This window comes from Sapajus apella, unplaced genomic scaffold (genome assembly GCF_009761245.1).
Source record: "Sapajus apella isolate SASKATOON/1434 unplaced genomic scaffold, GSC_monkey_1.0 scaffold29, whole genome shotgun sequence".
Classification (NCBI taxonomy): domain Eukaryota; kingdom Metazoa; phylum Chordata; class Mammalia; order Primates; family Cebidae; genus Sapajus; species Sapajus apella.
Window position 1 is genome coordinate 9,206,795 of NW_022436969.1, and position 18,490 is coordinate 9,225,284.

At 42.6% G+C, this 18,490-nt stretch overlaps 1 long non-coding RNA gene across 1 annotated transcript; it reads right to left on the minus strand.

The window, feature by feature from the left end:
* Positions 1-2,649: 2,649 nt before the first annotated feature.
* On the minus strand, positions 2,650-3,854 carry LOC116561437. Its single transcript, XR_004273427.1, has 3 exons — positions 3,725-3,854; positions 3,269-3,381; positions 2,650-2,731 (listed from the first exon to the last, which is right to left on the minus strand). It is a non-coding gene; the product is annotated as an uncharacterized LOC116561437 (long non-coding RNA).
* Between the last annotated feature and the right edge of the window lie 14,636 nt (positions 3,855-18,490).

Consider the following 18,490-nt stretch of genomic DNA (forward strand, 5'->3'; position numbering starts at 1 on the left):
CAGAAATGCCAAATTCCCTGAATGTTACACCCAATCCGTAAAGTGTCAGCCGGCCCTTTTCTGTGCCTCCATAAAATGCCAGAGCTGGTCACCCAGATTCAAGTACCACATTCCGGCCTCCCACTTCCACACTGTCCCCGCCCAGCCCTGGCCCCGGCCCCAGCCCCGGCATCTCCATTAATACCCCTTGCCCTTTTGCAGACAGGCCCTTAATTCTGTCCAGTGGAGTCTGGACTAATTCGTTAGTTTTTTTTAGGGGCTGATGGGGGAAATAGAAGGGGGTGGAGGTACAAGCAAAGGAGTGTTTACATTTCTCCTTTTAATGACAATCTACTTGACAGAGCTGTGAGTCCCAGCATTTTGAAATGTGTATGTGTGTGTGATTTTTTCTTTAAAAAAGGCATATTCTTTGACTCTGACATCACAGGAAAATGAAATGAGCAAAGTATGTAAATTTCTCCAAGCTCTCACAAGCTCCATTTTCTCTCAGTGGATGGATTTTGTTTTTCTTTTCTGGTGTTGCTCCCACACAATGGGGCCAAATCTTGTTCAGGACAAAGAAACATATAAATAGAACATGCATGTGGTATGCACGGGAACTCTTGGAGACCCGAGAGAGGCTGTTTGGACAGGCGTCTGAGGGCTGCTGGGGGAACCTTGGGGTCTTGGCCTGAAGAGTTTGACAGACAGTGTCTGTTTGTCCCCAAAGTGACAAGTCACAAATTTCAAAACCATTCTTATTCTCTGGGAAACACTAAGGAACACTGGAATGGGTACAAATTTAAAATGAGAATGTGAAATATCTTTGTGTGAGTGAGTCAGATGTAGGATGTCAGTCCGCCTAGGAGATTGGATGTGTTTTACAGAGCGGATGGGGCGAACAATGCTAAGTCCTGTGCAGCATCTCACCCTCTGCTTCTGCATCATCTCAGTGGCTTCCAGGTACTCGTTGAAACTGACATCCAATCTGTTTTCCTGTATTATGCATTTGCAATTGTTTCTGTGTCAATCATCCTCCAACCAAACTCTCCCCTCTTAAAACTGCATACTACAGCTCTAGCCAAAAAGACTTTTATCAGCGCAAGTTTGAACGAGCTAATGTGTGCAGACCCTGAGTGGTTGTTTTTGTTTCCAAGTCTGGACATAGAATCACTTGTTTGATTTCCTGCTGGGTTATATCAAGTGGTTTAACATGTAAATCTCTGATAAGGAAACTGACTAATTTATGTAGGTTGCCCATCTGAATTGCTGTCAGGATTGCCTTAATTTTTTCTGCTTCCTTTACTTTTTCTCAGTCATTATTACCATTACCAGGACTATCAAGTACAACCTTATTCAGTATATGTTTAGAAAATGTTCTTAGTAAAATTAAAAAAAAAAAAAAGCTCTCTGCATTCCTGAAGTGTGTGTGGGAGTTCTGTTGGTTTGGATGTCTGTTCTTTACAACCCGGATTCAAAATAAATATGCCTCTCAGACTCTATCACATCCTTGATAACCTGAATATTGTTCATTTGTTTTAATTAAAAATTTAAAAAGTGAGAAATGATCTGAACTACTTTCATTTTATTTCTATTCCTTAACCAGCCTCACCCCACTTCAGCTGATGGAGCTTCCCTAACCTCTAAATTGAAATCCTACAAGCTGCTTGAGCACTAGATTCTAGAACCTACTCTGGCTATAACATGAAATAAGTTGATCCCTGTGGGTTTTTCCACGCAATAGCTTGATCAAAGCTACTGGTTCCCACCCAACCCTGGCCAAAGGAACACCCAGTTGAAGCACCATCCAGCAAGAAAACACCTCCATAAGAACCAAAAGTCAGGTGAGCAATCACAGTAACTGTGTTTAACATCATAGCAAGGAAAAAAGCACCAAAGAGAGAAGAAAAGACAGTGTGGAATCGCTAACACCATCCTATCCCTGTCCCCTGGCAGCAACTGTGTGGCAAGGATTGAGAATCAAATAATTGTTAATTCTATGCCCAAGTACACAGACTGGGGTGGTGTCTTAGTCTGTTCATGCTGTTGCAGCAAAATACCACAGACTAATTTATAAACAACAGAAATTTATTTCCCACAGTTCTGGAAGCTGGGAAGTCCAAGACTGAAGTGCTGGCAGATCCTGTGTCTTGTGAGGGCTGCTCTCTGCTTCCAAGATGGCATCTTGTTGCTGTGTCCTCACCTGGTGAAAGAGATGGAAGGGCAAAAGGGGCCTAGCTGATTTTCTCCAGCCCTTTTATAAGGCACTAATCCCATCTGTAAGGGCTGATCCCTGATGGCCTAGTCACCTCCTAAAGGGCCCACCTCTTAACACGGTTGTCTTGGGGATAACATTTCAACATGAATTTCGGAAGGGACACAAACGTTCGAGCCATAGTAGGAAGACTGATTCAACGTAAACCGGTATAGTAGTCTCCCTTATCTGTAATTTCACTTTCCTAGGTTGCAGTTATCTTCAGTCATCCATGGTCCAAAAATATTAAATGAAAAATTCCAGAAATAAACAATCCATAAATTTTAAATTACATTCCATTCTGAGCAGCATGATGAAATCTCTCACCATCCTGACCAGGTGGTGAATCATACCTTTGTCTAGAATATCCACACTGTGGACACTCTCCACCCTTAGATGCTTAGTATTCATCTCAGTTCTCAAGTGGAAAAAGATGAATACGGAGGGTCAGTAGTACTCCAGGTTCAGGCATCCACTGAGGGTCTTGGAATGTAGCCCCTTTGGAAAAGAGGCATCGCTATAAGCAATATCTGATGCTATTCTCACACCAAGCTGGTAAACCTGGCGTAAACAAAGTCCCAAGCTGCCCCCAGACTTGTGAGCTAGGACCCTTGTCTAGGAACAATCTTTAGTGACCCAAAGTCAAAGCCTGGGTATCCCACTGGGCATGGAGGTAGAACCCATCCATTCTGGAACATGGACCTCTAGCCAGGTAGGGCTTTGCTTCCTTATTAGGTGCTTGGGGAATGTGGGGCCACCATTGAGGAATGGGGCAGAAGGGTCCTTCATGCCTCTCCCTACACCCCGCTCCCACCGCAGCCTCCTCCTTCTGCCCCTGAGACCGCCTCACTCTCTCAGAAGCCTCGCACTTCTGAAGAGTTTTAAGACATGACAGTGTGAGACTCAATGCAAACTGGCTTTAAAAATGGCCATTGTTTATATCCACTGGGAATCCTTCAAGACCTTTCCCTCCCCTCCCTTCTCCCTACAGTAAACTGTAAGCACTTTCATCCACAGAGGCTGAAGACAAAGTACCATGTCTGGCTCCTCTTTTCCTTTCCAGCCAGCCCACGTGCCAGTCTGGCTTCTTCCATCTTTGGATGCTGTGCTTCATGGCTCCTCGCCAGTGCACAGAGGTAAACTATTGTCTGATTATTAAAAGAAAAAAATAAAACACAAAAAGGCGCACATGCCATCAGTATTAATGACCATAGAGCTGTCTGCATAAGGTGAGGTCTGTGGTCCTGAGCAGACCACAAGCCATGAGCCCCTCCTCCTCCAAGAGCTTGTGCTTTTCTCCTAGGTTTTATAAAAAACAAATTTAGACAAATATAACTGGCTAAGACAGGAGCATCCTGTGCCCTTGAAACTTTGCTCAGCAGTCTCCAGTGGCAAGCCTTGTCTGCACCTCCTCCCGGTGAAGTTCACTATCTTTTGACCCCCTCAGAACTCCTGCCTCATAGTGTCTTCCTCAGCCCAGTAGCCAGAGACCATGTGTTTGGTCTTCTTTGTCCTCAACAAGACACTTCTAACCACACTGAAGCACTGCTAGCTTGCTGGAGAGGTGAGAACACTGGGAGGAGAGTCAGAGGCTGGCTTCCCTCCTACCCCTGCTGATTGGTTGCATGACCCTGGGTGAATTTCTGCTCCCTGCTCAGTATCCTTGCCTGCAAACTAAGAGGGCTGGGCTAGACACATTCCTTCCATTTTTCCTTAAGCAAATATTTATTTAGCTCCTACTCTGTGCTAGACACTGAAACAGGACAAACAAGGTCCTTGCCCTCATGGAGTATATGGAACAAAAGGAGGAAGTTAAAAGAAAGTAAAAGAAGACACTCTGAGCATCCTTATAGCTCCAGCAACCTTCAAATATGTCGCTGAGAATAGCCTAATGTGCTGTGCTTCTGATTGATTGGACATCAAAGTCTTTAACTAAAGATGCGGGGTTCTTGTATGGATTTTTAGGCATCAGCTTCACAGAATAAGTAATAAGGAGGCTTTCATGACCCTGAAATCCCTCCCTCAACGGATACCTGCTACACTTCTCCGCTGAGAGCAGGTATCTGCAGTGGTCATCCCACTTGCTACTTTAACTGGAGGAATTTTCAGAAACAGCAGCCAAGCATGACACAACACCAGCCTGTAGCTCCACCCTTCAGTAGAACTGTTATTTTTAGGCCTCTCCTCTCTTGTCACAAGCATCTACATACCTCCCTGGGTGACTCATGTTTGTGGATAGCACCATGCACACGTGACTTTTTCAATGTGGGGCTGGCTTGTTTTGACAAACCCACTCTCCATTCCATCTCTACTTGCTACACTCAGAATACTGTAGTGTGGAAAAACTGTGGGACTTCCAGTGCCCCTCAAATATGTGCCATGCAGCAGGAAAACTACTCCCAAAGAAGCCAAGAGAAAGCTGTCCATGAGCCAATGAGTTACCAGTCATAAAACTGAACATATTGTTTCCATACTGTTTTGCTCCACATTCATATCCATATGACTTGACCCAGAGTTTCAGGTACAGTAAAATGCTCTTATTCGTTTTGGGGCCGTGTTACCATGCATCAAGATGATACCCTGAAAAATCACACCTTGCATGGCTGTTAGACACTTGTGTAAGAAGTGGGGTCTCAAAATAGCACATAATGAAATTGGAATATTTCTAGAAGGTGTTGTGCATGAATCATCCAATTCTATCAGAATTTGTGGCACTTTTTTTTTTTGGTCATAGAAAATAATATTTCTGAACCTATATTTCAGGCAATACGAGCAAAAGGACAAAAACACTGTCACATGGACCCAGGTCAGTGGTCTATCCATGTGGCACCAGGAGTGAGAGATGAAGATCCCTTTCAGATTCAGCGAGTGACTCTTTTCGTCATAAATCCATTCGGTGGTGTCATGCCACGCCCCTCTCCTACTGCCTGGACACCCACTTTTTGTTTGTATATTGGTTTGTTTGTTTTGTTACTTCTGGCCTTCAGTGATCTCAGGCTCTGTCTCATCATAACGTATCCTCAAGTGCCATTCCCTCTGCCTGAAATATATTCACCCTGGAATATATTCTTCACCAGCTAACTCATTCTGGTCTTAGGTTAAAGGTCTTTTCTCCAGAGAAGCTCTGTCAGCCCCTTTGGGGGAAGGTGGATTTCTGTTTTTTCTTTCATAGCATCCCGTATTTTTCCACTGTAGCCCTTTTCACAGCAGTATTTAAATGATTATTTGTTAAACTAACTTGCTGAATACCTGTCTTTCCCACCAGATTTTAAACTTCATGAAGGCAAGCCTTCTTTATTCACATCTGCTGTTTCAATGTCCAGCACAACACTTTGCATGTAGGAGTATTTTTCTCAAAAACTGTGTCGATTTGGTAAGTATCCTTCTCCTTCAAATTCACATAGGAAAGGGGTCAACTGAAAAGCAGTGTGGCCCATTCCCTGTTATATAAACATGTGTGTTGCACTGCAGAAGCAGAAAGAAAGCAGCAAGTGTTTCTTCCAGGAATCACATGAGGTGAACCTCAACAGAAATGGAACATTTGAGTGGGCCTTGAGGTAGGAATAGGAGTTCAGGTGAAAAGACTGGAAAAAGAAATTCTGAGATTTGATACAAAAAGAGACAGATATGAACACATAGAATGAATTCCAGGGAAGGCACAGCAGTCAATTGTGGCAGTATAGAGCATGACTGTAGAGGAGTACAGGAAAGGGATCTGAAAAAATGCTGATGTCTTTTATTCTAGAGACTTTCTATTTGAAGCAAACTGAAATCAAACTTCAAATACATGAACATCAAATCATGAGTTTGTGATCTAGACAGTTATCTCTAGTGGCAGAATGACAGATAGATTGGAGTGGGGAAGTTGTGAAAATAGTTTGGAAGTCCATTGCAGTGCTCCTGGCAAGAGGTGACCTGTCCCTAAACTCAGGCAGGTGGCTGGCATGGTGCAAGGGACAGATGCAAGAGAGATGGTGGCAGTACAACCTGGAGGGCTTAGTATGTGTTATGGTTTGGCTGTGTCCCCACCCAAATCTCATCTTGAATTGCAGCTCCCAAAATTCCCATGTGTTGTGGGAGGGACCAAGAGGGAGACAAGTGAATCATGGGGACGGTTTCCCCCTCACTGTTCTTGTGGTAGTGAATAGGTCTCATGAGATCTGATGGTTTTACAAGGGGAAACCCTTTCGCTTGGCTCTCATTGTCTCTTTGTTGGCCACCATGTAAGATGTGCCTTTCACCTTCAGCCATGATTGTGAGGTCTCCCCAGCCAAGTGGAACTGTGTGTAAGTCCATTAAACCTATTTTTCTTCATAAATTACTAAGTTTCAGGTATGTATCAGCAGTGTGAAAAGGGACTAATAATACACTATGATTAGATATAGAATGTGAGGACAGGAAGTACACCAACTATCACTGATGACCTGGTATTGGCACTGGCTGACTGACCATGGCATTAACTGTCATGATGGTATGGGAGGTGTGGGTTGGGGAATCAGGAGTGAGATGAAGGAGGGGAGCTCATTAGGTTTTGAACAAGCTGGACTTGGCATGTCTCCTTGACATCTTGGTGCAAATGTCAAGAGTAATGTTTCCAAACTTTCTTTTCATGCTCACCCATTCATAAGGAGCATTTCAAGAATTTTTTTTCGTAATTTCCCTGCCCCCAGGAGACTTTGACATTACAGATATACTATATATTTGTTGATATACATACTCTGAGGGGTATGCAGCCTGTGCTTACACATTAAAGGAATCAGTTTTTTTGCTTCCTCTTCCAAGAACCCATTTTTGACCCCCAAGGGTTAGTATTACACCCATAAGAAAGCATGGGCAGGGATTGGGAGGTGGGCTGCCACAACCCCACCAGTGAAAATATGGAAGCCTTCATGTAGAGGAAGAGCATTTGCAAGGCACTTTAAAGATTGGGTTAAAAACAGTCTTTAATTGAAAACTAAAATTAGAGGTAAAATTCACAGAGAGAGGGTGCTTTGGATTTGGGGATATGTGTGCATTGCAAATGACATGTGAAGCCACAGGAGCAGGCTGCAGCACCAGGAGAGAGGGACTCCAGGAAGAAGACAGAAAAGGAGGGCAGAGCCTGGGGGCTACCAGGAGTGCCGTCAGCATAGTGGAGACAGGGCATCCCAAGGGGAGGGGGCCCTGGATGCCAGCCTCACACATGAGGAGAGAGCCCTGAGAGAGAAGGGGTAGTGGTGTGGCCACAGGAGAAGAGATGACAGGGTCCATCACTGTGACAGATCAAAGCTCAGGAATGAGTCTCTGATGGGCTGTTTGAGTAGAATGAAGAGTGGGCCATTTGAGTAGTTTCCTAAATAAAGATAAATTTCCATGTCAGGAGGTTTTAAAAACTTGTAAAGATTTTACAGGAAGAAAAGAAGAAAAATTCAAATCTTGTATGGTGTTACAGATTTGTGGGAGTTTTGAAGTTCTTTGGTTGTTTCTGTAGTTTATCTGTCTTTTCGTCATCAAGCCAACAGCTGCCCATTGTCACTGGTTCTACCTTCAGCAGCATCGCTCTCTTCTCCTGATTTCCTACAAGCCTGGAAACCTGGTACTGTTCAGAACCCTGAGGGGTAGAATAAGTGTGCCATGTAATGTGGATGTGAGTGGTAAGACGGAAAATGAAAAACGCGCTGTGGCAGAAGGCTAATAAGTTCCCCATAGACAAAGATTTAGGTTATTTCTAAGCTTTCCTTTCCTACAATGTTGTAATGAATGATTGTGAGTTCATTTCATGTATTTGTGAATATAACTGTAAGATAAATTCCTAGAAGCAAAGTTTCTGGGCCAAAGGGCATGCGATTTAAAATCTTGATCTAAGAAGATAGTACCAAGTTACATCCTCACCAGTGATGCATGAGAGAACTCACTTCCTTACATCACAGCCAATGCAGGTACTGTCAAATGTTTTCATCTTTTCCAGTTTGATAATTGAGCAGTTGTACCACATTTTAGTTTAAATTTTCATTTCCCTTTTTATGAACGGAGTTGAGTACCTTTTTATATGGTTAAAAGATAGTTTCATTTTATTTTATTTTTTTTGGTGAAATGCTTTATACATTTTGGACATCTTACATGTGATTAGTATTTGCACAGTGATTTGTACAAGTTCTTCGCACATCTAAAGAGAATGTATCTTTAACCAGTGAATGAGTTGCACAAGTTTTTTCCAGTTCATTGTTTTTAATTCATGTATATTATTATACAAGTGTATATAATATTATTATACAAGACACACAAAATTTTTTTGGTAGTGAAAGTTATCAATATATTATTTTATGGTTTCCCAGTTTTTTATTATAAGTAGAAAAGGCTTTACTATTCTGAATTTATTTTTAAGGTATATTCTATTTTTTCTTTTAGTACTCTTATGAGATTTTTTCTTTCAAACTTTGGGTCCATTGGAATCTCAGTATATACATATTTTTTCAGAGGTCTACACATTTTAGTATCATTTATTGACTTAAGCTGCCTTTTCTCTACTGATTCAAACTACCAACTTTTGTTATATACTAATTTCCCATATATATTTCTGTCTACTTACCCATATGCCAATACCACTTTACAATGTATTTTGACACCTGGTAGGATAGTCTTCTTCATTAATTATCTTAAAATCTAGCTGCTTTTAAGATTTTCTCTTTGTTTATACATTCTGCAGTTTCTTTGTGATGTGTCTTGATACAAATTTCTTTTCACTTATCTTTAATAGTTATTATTCTTTTAATAACTTACCACCTCACTTTTTTCTCATCTTCTGAAATAATAATTATACTTTTGAAAGGGAAGAAAGACTTTCTTGGAGAAGAGAGACCTTCTTTCTCTGTCCTCTATGTCTCTTTACCACTCTGCTGTATTTTTTATTTCTTTGCCTCTCCACACTATAATTCTGTATAATTTATTCACATTTTCTTCAGTTCTCTAATTCTCTCTTCCACAGTGTCTAATCTGCCACCATACCTATTCACAGACTTTTCATTTTCTCTTACTCTATTTTTAATTTTAGAAGTGCTAGTTGATCTTTTCCGAACCCACAATGTCAATTTTTATTGTTTTCTATTTCTTGCAGATATTTTAAATCTTATCTTTCATTTATTTAAATAAAATTAGCATAGCTTTTTGTACACCGTGTCTGATCATTCAAACAGCTGCAGTTGTCTAACACCCTTCTGGTATCTATTTTGCTGGCATTAGCTATTGGTGCTTTGTTTTCTAGTGCTTGGCAGTCTTCAACCGTACTGCCTACTGCCCTTGAAAAATCATTCATACAACATCCCCAAGGCCTAGGATGAGACTATCTGCCTCCAGAGATGATTAGCGTTTGCTTCTGCCAGCTGCTTGGGGACACTATAGTTGCATATCACTTTAAATTCGTAGCTCAAAGTTTCTTGGCTCATTTCAAAGACATGTATTTGGGCAGCACATGGGCAAATGCTCCCGGCCAATGATTCAGTGATGACATCCTATCAGGGACAGGTTTTCTTTTCCTTTTCTCTGCTTTGCTTAGTGTCAAGGTAACCATCTCATGGTTCCCAGGGACCATGAGAGGGTTACCTTGACACTAAGCAAAGGGGAGGGGAGGGAAGGGAAGCAGGTCTACCTTTGGTTTGCCCTTACCCTGAGGGTGAAGACCTTGGGAATCACAGCTTAATGTGGGGCAAGGGCCTCCTATGAGGCCCTCCTTCCTGCCTTGGGTGAGTCCTGGCCTTTGACTTCTGTCTTCTTCATTCTGAGAATCCATGAAAACCACAGCCAACTCAACTTAACCTGATCAGCCATGGGCAAAATCCAATCAGGACAAAACCTAATTACATGGCGAGTCCTGATTATCTTGTCAGCTTTTCAGTGCTTTTAAAATCAAGTTTGTTTAATATTTTATCCAAATATTCATGGTTTTAAGTGGAAGAATTAATCTAAATAACTGAGTCCATTATTACCAGACATGGAGTAATGTCTGTTGATTTTTCTTATAAGTTTTAGTAACAGCTTATCTAGTTTTTGAAAATCTTGTATTTTTATTGGCTTCACATTCCATTTATAGATACTTTGGGAGAGTTACATTTTTTGCTTTAAGTCTTCCTACTTAGGAATATGGTATGCCTTCCCATTTCTTTAATGTTTTTCCTCAATAACATTTTAAAGTCGCATTTTATATAATTTATATTTTGTGTTAAATTTTTACTCTTACACTTTTAAAAATTATTTTTTATCTCTTTTTTGCTCACATCTCACATTCCTTTCTACCAAAACGTTTACTTTAAAAAAACTATACCTAGATGTTTTCTTTCTTTCCATTATAATAATATAAATATTAAACCTTTAGATTTCCCCAGAATTCTGCCCCAGCTCTGTCCCACAGGTTCTGATATGTACTAGCTTAATTATTTTCATTTATAAAAATATATCCCTTAATTAGTTTTGTTTTTAAAAATATATCCCTAATGGAAGAGTTACACATGAAAGAATATTTTAGCATTTCCAAGTGGTAGAATTTTTCTCTTTTTTACTCTTTTTATTATTAGTTTTTAAATGAATTGCTTTGTGATCGGAGAAGCTTTTTTGGAGTCAGTCTAATTTTTGAAGTTTAGTAACATGTTCTTTGTGGACTTGGATATGGTCAGTTTCCAGCGGAATCCAGGTCTCTGTTCTGCTGCTTCCACTGTGGTCTTGGTTTCTAGGCTGTCATTTTAGCTAAGTTCTGCCAATTTGTTATTGTCTTGCTAAATATTTCCTGAACCGTTGTATATCTTTTTTGGTTTTTTTTAGCTCCTGTTTTTTATTGTGATTGTTTCACTAAGGTTTTTTTTTTTTTTAAATTTTTACATTCATGACAGTATGTTGGGTCATAAATGTCATCTCGTTTTGTGGCAATATTTTTCTAGTGAAGCTTTTTTAAACCAAATTAATTTGTTTACTTGTTTCATTTATCCTCTTTTCGTCTATAGAGACTGTGTGTGCTCCCTTTTGAATACTACTCATCTCTAAGTCAGATCAGGGCTTTCTGAGGTAGCTGTCTGCAAGACATTTGGACGGGGAAGAGGGCGGTGCCCAGTTATATTCTAAGCAAGCAGGAATTCTCCTTAAATATAATATTGTATGGATGAGGGACAACTTTTAGTTTTGCTTCTCCTCCTGCAGGGACTGACAGACACAAGGAGGGCTGCACATGAGGGAATCTCTCTTCTCCCCGCTTTGCTGAAATACTAAATAATGAAGCTTTTAATTGTGACTGAGTATCTGAGTCATTGAATTCCTCAGTCTTCTGGAACTGTAATCACACAAGGCTTTCCTTTAGCACAGGGATACTCTACAGTAAAAGACTACAGTTAAGCTGCACATGCCCTCATTGTCACTCTCATCGAATGCTGTAGCTTCAATCTCCTCCTTCGATCCAGTTTAAAGACTAAAACATGGGAATAAGAAAGTGTGAAGACATTTTCAGAACGGAATAACCTGTGTGAAGGGCAGGGTCCTGATGCAATGGCCGTCAGTATACCTGAAGGTGTAGGTTTTCTTTTTGGGACAAGGAGTCCCTACTGTCTGGCCACCCCCCCCCCCAAAAAAAAAATCTTATCGTACTTTGATTATATTATCCAGGAAAATAGACTGTCCTGGAAAATAAAAGTCCAGCCTCTGTTAAAACTGAAGTCTTGGGGGTAAAATCAGGGGCACAGGTCAAATGCAGTTTTCAGTGACCTATGTCTGCAAGGCAGTCCGAAGCAATAAACTGTGCGAGGTTGAGTAAGCCTGATGATATCAATGTACTCTGTACTGAAATCTTTGTAATATCTGTTTTTACTGTTCCACGGGTATGTATCTTCTATTTGCTTTCATCAGAGATTCCGAAGACAGCTGTCAAAATGAAAAGATTCTCGTACTTGTTTTTTGAAACATCCAAGAAGTACCTAGAAAGACAAGGGGAACAAATAACTACTACTACTAATCACTGGACGCTGATGATGTGCTGAAGGTGATATCTTATTCACAACTGCGCCACGTAAATGATCATCCAACATTTTCAATGTTGTACTCAAGGCTCAGAGAGGGTAAGAAACTTGCCTGGGTCATCCAGCAAGCAAGGACCAAATCTGGGATTCAAATACAGGTCCTGAAGCCTGCAGAGCAGAGTGGGAGCTGGCACTGACTCAAAGACAGGAGAGTGGAAAAAGAATCCTAGGATTCCTGCAACGAAGCAGGTCCGGTCCCTACAAGGGGCCCCGGGCCTCGGAGGGGGGACTTGCCCAGCGAACACAGGGTGCCCGGAGCACAATACCTCCCTCATCCAGCCCGCAATTTTCCATCCCTACCAGAGAGCTGTTTGAAATATGACAGCTCCAATCCCCATGACTCTCTTAAAATTCCTCCGCCATCCCTGAGGCCTCCCAGTCCCAGTGTGGGAAATTCTGCTTTAGAGGGATGTTATGAATATTAAGGAACAGGTGATTATTAATCTTTTGGCAGACGTACACTCCTACAGAAATGGTAACCGTATGTTCCCATTTAACTTCATTTATAGCACTTGGGCAACACTAAGACATTTGCCTCCTGTTTCGGGCTTACACTAGTCAGAATTTGCAAAGAAATCATTAGGCACTTCTTCCATAAGGCAAAAGAGACGCTGTCAACATCTTCATGCCATCTGATCTGGAGGGTTTGGTTTGGTTTCTGCTTTGAATAATACCCTGTAGTGGACTGGATCTATTACAAATAATCTCTTAATTATGTCACTTACTCCAATCAAAAGACTTCATCAATTCACCATTTCTCTGAGACTATTTACAGGTTAGTAAAAAATCTAAGTTCCGTATAGTTGTCCTTCAACTTGGATGTTAAGCTTGACATGATTCCTTTCCACGTGTTTTCATTTTCTTCTGCAACAGATGCCCCCGGAAATAGTGCCTTTATCTCCCAAATTCAATTATCCATATTAATGGGGGCCTGCTATCTGCATAAGTGATATCCATCAGTGTTCTGAGAAACTTTAACCTTAATAACTTTATCACAATCAATAGTTCCAAAGTCATCAAAGAGGGTTTCACTGGAGTTGCCAAAAAGGAATACAATGTAACTGCTCTGAGAGCCTTCACCCTGTTCTCATCCCGTTTCCAAGGAAGATGCAAAGAACAGAGAGGCACAAGAAAGGTGGGCAGCCAGACTCAAGAACGAAGCGGAATGAGGTCTCTGTCTACAAGCTGGATAACCTCCATTTCCGTGAGCTAGAGTCTGTTCCTCTCCGTGCTTCTTCTGTTTTTCCTCTCTCCTCACTGGAGTGCTAATGAATACCTTCCCCTGCTCTGGAATGCTGTTAAGTTGTGATTGTTCTCCATTTCCAGGTCTTTGCGGAGGCCACAATGAGACCGATCTCTTCCATGGTTCCGTGTCCTCCTCCGGGATACAGTCCCCAAAGTCACTCTCCACTCAGTGCTCAAGTTCCACTCACTAGGCAGGTCATACCCCCAGCCCCGTAAAATGTTTCTGGGGGTTCTGGGCTCTGAAATACTTCCATCTCGGCCTCTCAAAGTGCTGGGATTGCAGGCAGGAGCCACTGTGCCCGGGCCACCAACACATCAAAAAAAAAAAAAAGAGAGAGAGAGAGAAATACCCCATCCAACTCTTCTGCATCTTTAATAAATGAAGTTAGTACCAAGAAGTCTTAAAGCGATCAAGTCTTCATTTACACCCTTTAAATATCTGTAGACAGTTATCGTGGCCCTCTGTCAAGCACCACAATGACCCGTTTCTGCCCTCTCTCAGAAATGCAAAGGAGCAGTATTCACGCTGTTTCAAAAATCTTCAGCAGCAAGGAAGTCTGACTCCGTTGTTCTCAGAAATGGAAAGTAAATTTGTCTCTATCCTGTAAATGGAGAAGTTTTTACACAGTTCTCCGAAGGAATTCACAGTGCAGCACACAAACAACAGGGATATGGTCATGCGTTTCCTTACTTAACAGAAAAAACACCAGGGATGTTGTCAAATGACAGTCATGAAATCACATTTTATTGAACAGGCTTTCTACTTGTAAGATGCCATCTCTTCCTTGTGTCTCTAAACTGCTTTTTCCTCCACTTTTGCTTTTTGCTCTTATCTCCTGGTAAAGTGCATGAATCTACACCTTGGAGCAAACTTTAAACAGATTCCACTTTAAATTTTTCAAGGACTGTGACTTTAGTAGTTATTCCTCTGTGTGTATGTGTGTGTATGCATGTGTGTGTGTGTGCGTGTGTGTGTGAGTGAGAGAGAGAGAGAGAGAGAGAGAGAGAGAGCGCCAAATGAGTGAGTGACTGAATAAGCAAATAAATAAATAAAAATTGCAAAATGGATCAAACAGGAGCAAATATGAGATAGTTTAATTTAAAAAGAAGAAAGGAACTCTAGTTACATTTAGAAATTCACTGTTGCTGTGTGCCATGACTAAAACACTTGGTCCCATAAAATTGTGCTGACTGAGGGAGGCACACAGTGAGGTGCAGGCTGTGGGGACAGACAGTCCTGAGTTCGCATCCTGGCTCCTACACGGACCTACCTCCCTAAGCTCTGAGCCTCAGATTTCTCTCGTCTGAGGCAGGTCCCCATAGCCATAGCAGGCACCTTGTGGGATTCACAATGGAATGATGCCATACAGTGCTTGCCGTTGTACCTGGCACAAAGTGCTGAATTTTCTCTGGATGGCATTCAGGTAAGTGTCAAAGTGAAGAAATTTTTAATTTTTGCTAAAGCTGTGATGTGTGTTCCATAGATGTATTCTTTCATATCTCCTACTTCTTACCTTCTATTTTTTAAGTCCTTACTGTTGAAGTTTACTGAAGCAGTTTCAGGACTCATTTCAGAATTAGGATCCAGCGCTCCACATGCCCCGGAAGTGACAAGGCCATGTGAAGTCATCCCTTGGCTGCGTACGGGCCAGTCTTTGGAGGGCAGCTTCCAAGACCCAGGTGGTACAGAGGTCCTGCCTCCAGCCCTCCTCTGAGTTCTCTTCCATTGATTGCAGCCCTTACTCGTTTTGGATGAGGCAGCTGCGCTGGAAGCAGGAAATAAAGGCAAGTGCTCAGAGAGTCGAAGAAACATCTCTACACATAAATAAGAAGCAAGACATAACTAAGAAGGGGGGAAAGGCAAAGTGAGCATTTTTTGAATCCTAAAGGGTATTGTTTGAATGACCTCTCTTCTAGAACTTTTAATCTGAAGTTGAAGAAGGTTCTTAAAATTCTTTATACCAATAAAACTTGGAAGTGTTGAAAGAGTCCCAAAAAGGGCAGGCATCTTAGACGTGCTCCCGCTTTGTTGCCCGTAACTGCAGTCCCTGTCCCACCCTGTTAATCTTGTCAAAGCAAAATGCCCAGCCGGGATTCACGGATACTGCCACATCTGAAGGCTGGAAAAAGGAGCCAGGCGTGAGTTTGCTGTGGGTAGAAAAGGAAGAAGTAGCAAAGCTACTTGGCTGAGAGACCTGGGGACTGAGAGCTTACTGTGATCTAGAAAATAATGAGTCTCCAAATTAACAGCTGCTGGCCAGGGAGACCCTAACATAAAATGCTGTATTTACTTAAGGTTCAGTCATCTTCCCTGGGATTGTGGATATCTGCACAGGATGGGCTGCTTGGCATGGCTGGGAGTCCTGGAGCTGCCACCAAGCAGTGGGCACTGGGTCCATGGATTGGGAAATCACCCCCTGCTGGGTCCCACATCAGCTTTACAGAATCTGTCACATTTGACCCTCATGGAACACAGGAGTCAGGTGCAGTGGCTGTCATCCCATTTTATGAAACGGGAAACTGAACTTGGGGATATTAAGTAACCTGATCAGGGTCATGCAGGGTTGGGATTCACATTCCAGCACGGGGACTCTGGGGTCACGCTCCTAGCCACTGTGCTATTGAGCCTCCTGCAGGTGGACCTCAGCAACCCGGAAAGAAGGCACAGGGATGTGTTGAAAGTGAGCTTGAGCAATAGTTACCTGTGCCCTGTCCTGGGCCCAAGATATACCAAGGTTGGGGAGAGTGCATGTCCTGCTTCAGCATGACAGCTGCAGATGTGGATATTCCAGTGGGTTCCTGGGGAGAGGGAGAGAGATTTGGAGACGGGGGGAATGCGGACCGGTGAGGTATGTGTGTAGCACAGACACCCACCTACCCCAAAAGGGATGGCCCTGCCTATCCCTACACAGCTCTTTCCTCTTTACCAAGTTCACCTCTTCCCAATTTCAGGGTTAAACATTCTTACCTCCCCGCTTGCCCTCCCCACTCACCTCATCCCCCAATTCCTGACTCCCAGTTAGAGCGTCTTCTTTCCTGGTGCCTGTACACCCAGATTTCCAGTTGCTACTTGATCGATCTTTCTCCTTGTTCTGTGAAAGCTGCTGACACAGGGGCTCGCTATTATCATATCCTTATGACCTAAATCCTGGCTTCCAGTCCAGCTTTTCTTCAGATAGGACCAAAATTAAACAACAATAGAAAAAAAAAACCTTAATGCCAAATAAAAGCAGCATCCTTTTTCTTAAAATTTCATGAACTTTAGTGTCAGTCTGACTCCTGAAACTTAAATGAAACTCATATTTTCTGTGCTTGGTATTGTAGTCATTATGATCGCTTTACATTTCTATCTCTTCCAACTGGGTCTTTGCAACTTGGAGATCAAGATTATTGCATAGCAGCATTAACAGCTAATAAATCGGGCTCCTCCTTGCCATTTTTCTGAGCGGGGTTGATGGAGCCAAGGCCCTACAGAATAGCGGGGAGCCTCATTCTGATGCTCATCCTCTACTTGGGTTCTAAGGTCAGGATTCCATGCAAGAGCCATGCTGCTCCTGATGAGGAATGCAGGCCTGAGATTTGCCATGGTATAGGTCTGTAATCATTTTCTGAAACCTTTGAACCAACATGATTTAGAATTGTCCAGATTTCAGAGAAGAAATGTGCCTATACTGCGTATTAGATAACATCCCGTATCGGGGTCTGGAGTAGCATCCCCTAATCAATCATAGTTATATTTCTGCAGCTCAGTATTTAACTATAAGTATACAACATAAATAGTCTACTATCAATTCAGTTTAGCTTTAACTGTCAAATGAGTTTAGATCTGACCAGTCTTTGCTGTCAAATGAGTTACCAAAACCCTTTCGGTTTTCAATTTGTTTTGGATCTGGGATTTTATAGAGAAGAGATTGTGAGCCTGTAAATGCAGATGGCTGCCATTTATTGAGCATGCTTATGTTCTGGTGTAATCCCAAAAACAGCCTGCACAGGAAGGCACTGTTCTTTGCTACATGTCACAGATGAGGATGCTTCCATGTAGAGGGGCTAGGAAGATAACCTGAGGGCACAGAGGTAGGACAAGTTCAAATCTTGTGGAAACCAATGCAAGACATCTCTTATCACTATGAGGTCCTCTCCCTAAGAAAATAGTGAGCTTGGCCGGGCACAGGGGATCACTCCTATAATCCCAGCCCTTTGGGAGGCTGAGGTGAGAGGACCCCTTGAGCCCAGGAGTTTACTACCAGCCTGGGCAACAAAGAGACCCAGTTTCTACAAAACATAAAAAATTAAAAATTGCTGACTCTGGTGGCACACACTTGTAGTATCAGCTACTGGGGAGGCTGAGGTGGGAGGATCACTCAAACCCAGGGTTTCGAGGCTGCAGTGAACTATGGTCACACCACTGCACTCCAGCCTGGGAGACAGAGTGAGACTGTAGAAAGACAAAAGAAAAGAAGAGAGGGGGTGGGGAGGGGGAGGGAGTGGGGGAGGGGAAAAGAACAAACTGGCTTGACAGATGGCCCCTCCTTCCAGGTGATGGCTTCCTGTATCTCAGGCCCCAGGCCATTTGGTGCAAGCTGTCTTCCCTTAGCGTTAGCTCCAAGGGCTGTCAGGTGGAGGTGGATCCCCTGCCATTTAAGCAGGGCCTCTCTAGTTTTATTTTCAAAATCATTTAGTGCCGCAGACATTCTTGAAGCAGTCATTTCCTTCCCTTCTCCTTTATTAATGGGCTTATTTCTTCCTCCTCCCCACTGCCGCTCTGAGGCGTTTGTGAAAGGCCTGTTGTTGCCTTTGGCTGACTCCACCTTTCTCCTTCTCCACCCCCAACCTTATCTTCTCCCAGCCAGCGGGACTAACCTTTGTGCCTTTCCTCCTGCATTTTCACAGGGGAGCCTTCCACCCGCAGGGTTCTGTGCTCCTGGCCACCTCCTTGTGAGAGGGCCTGGGCCAGGGCTGCAGGGAAGTCACACTCTGGGTT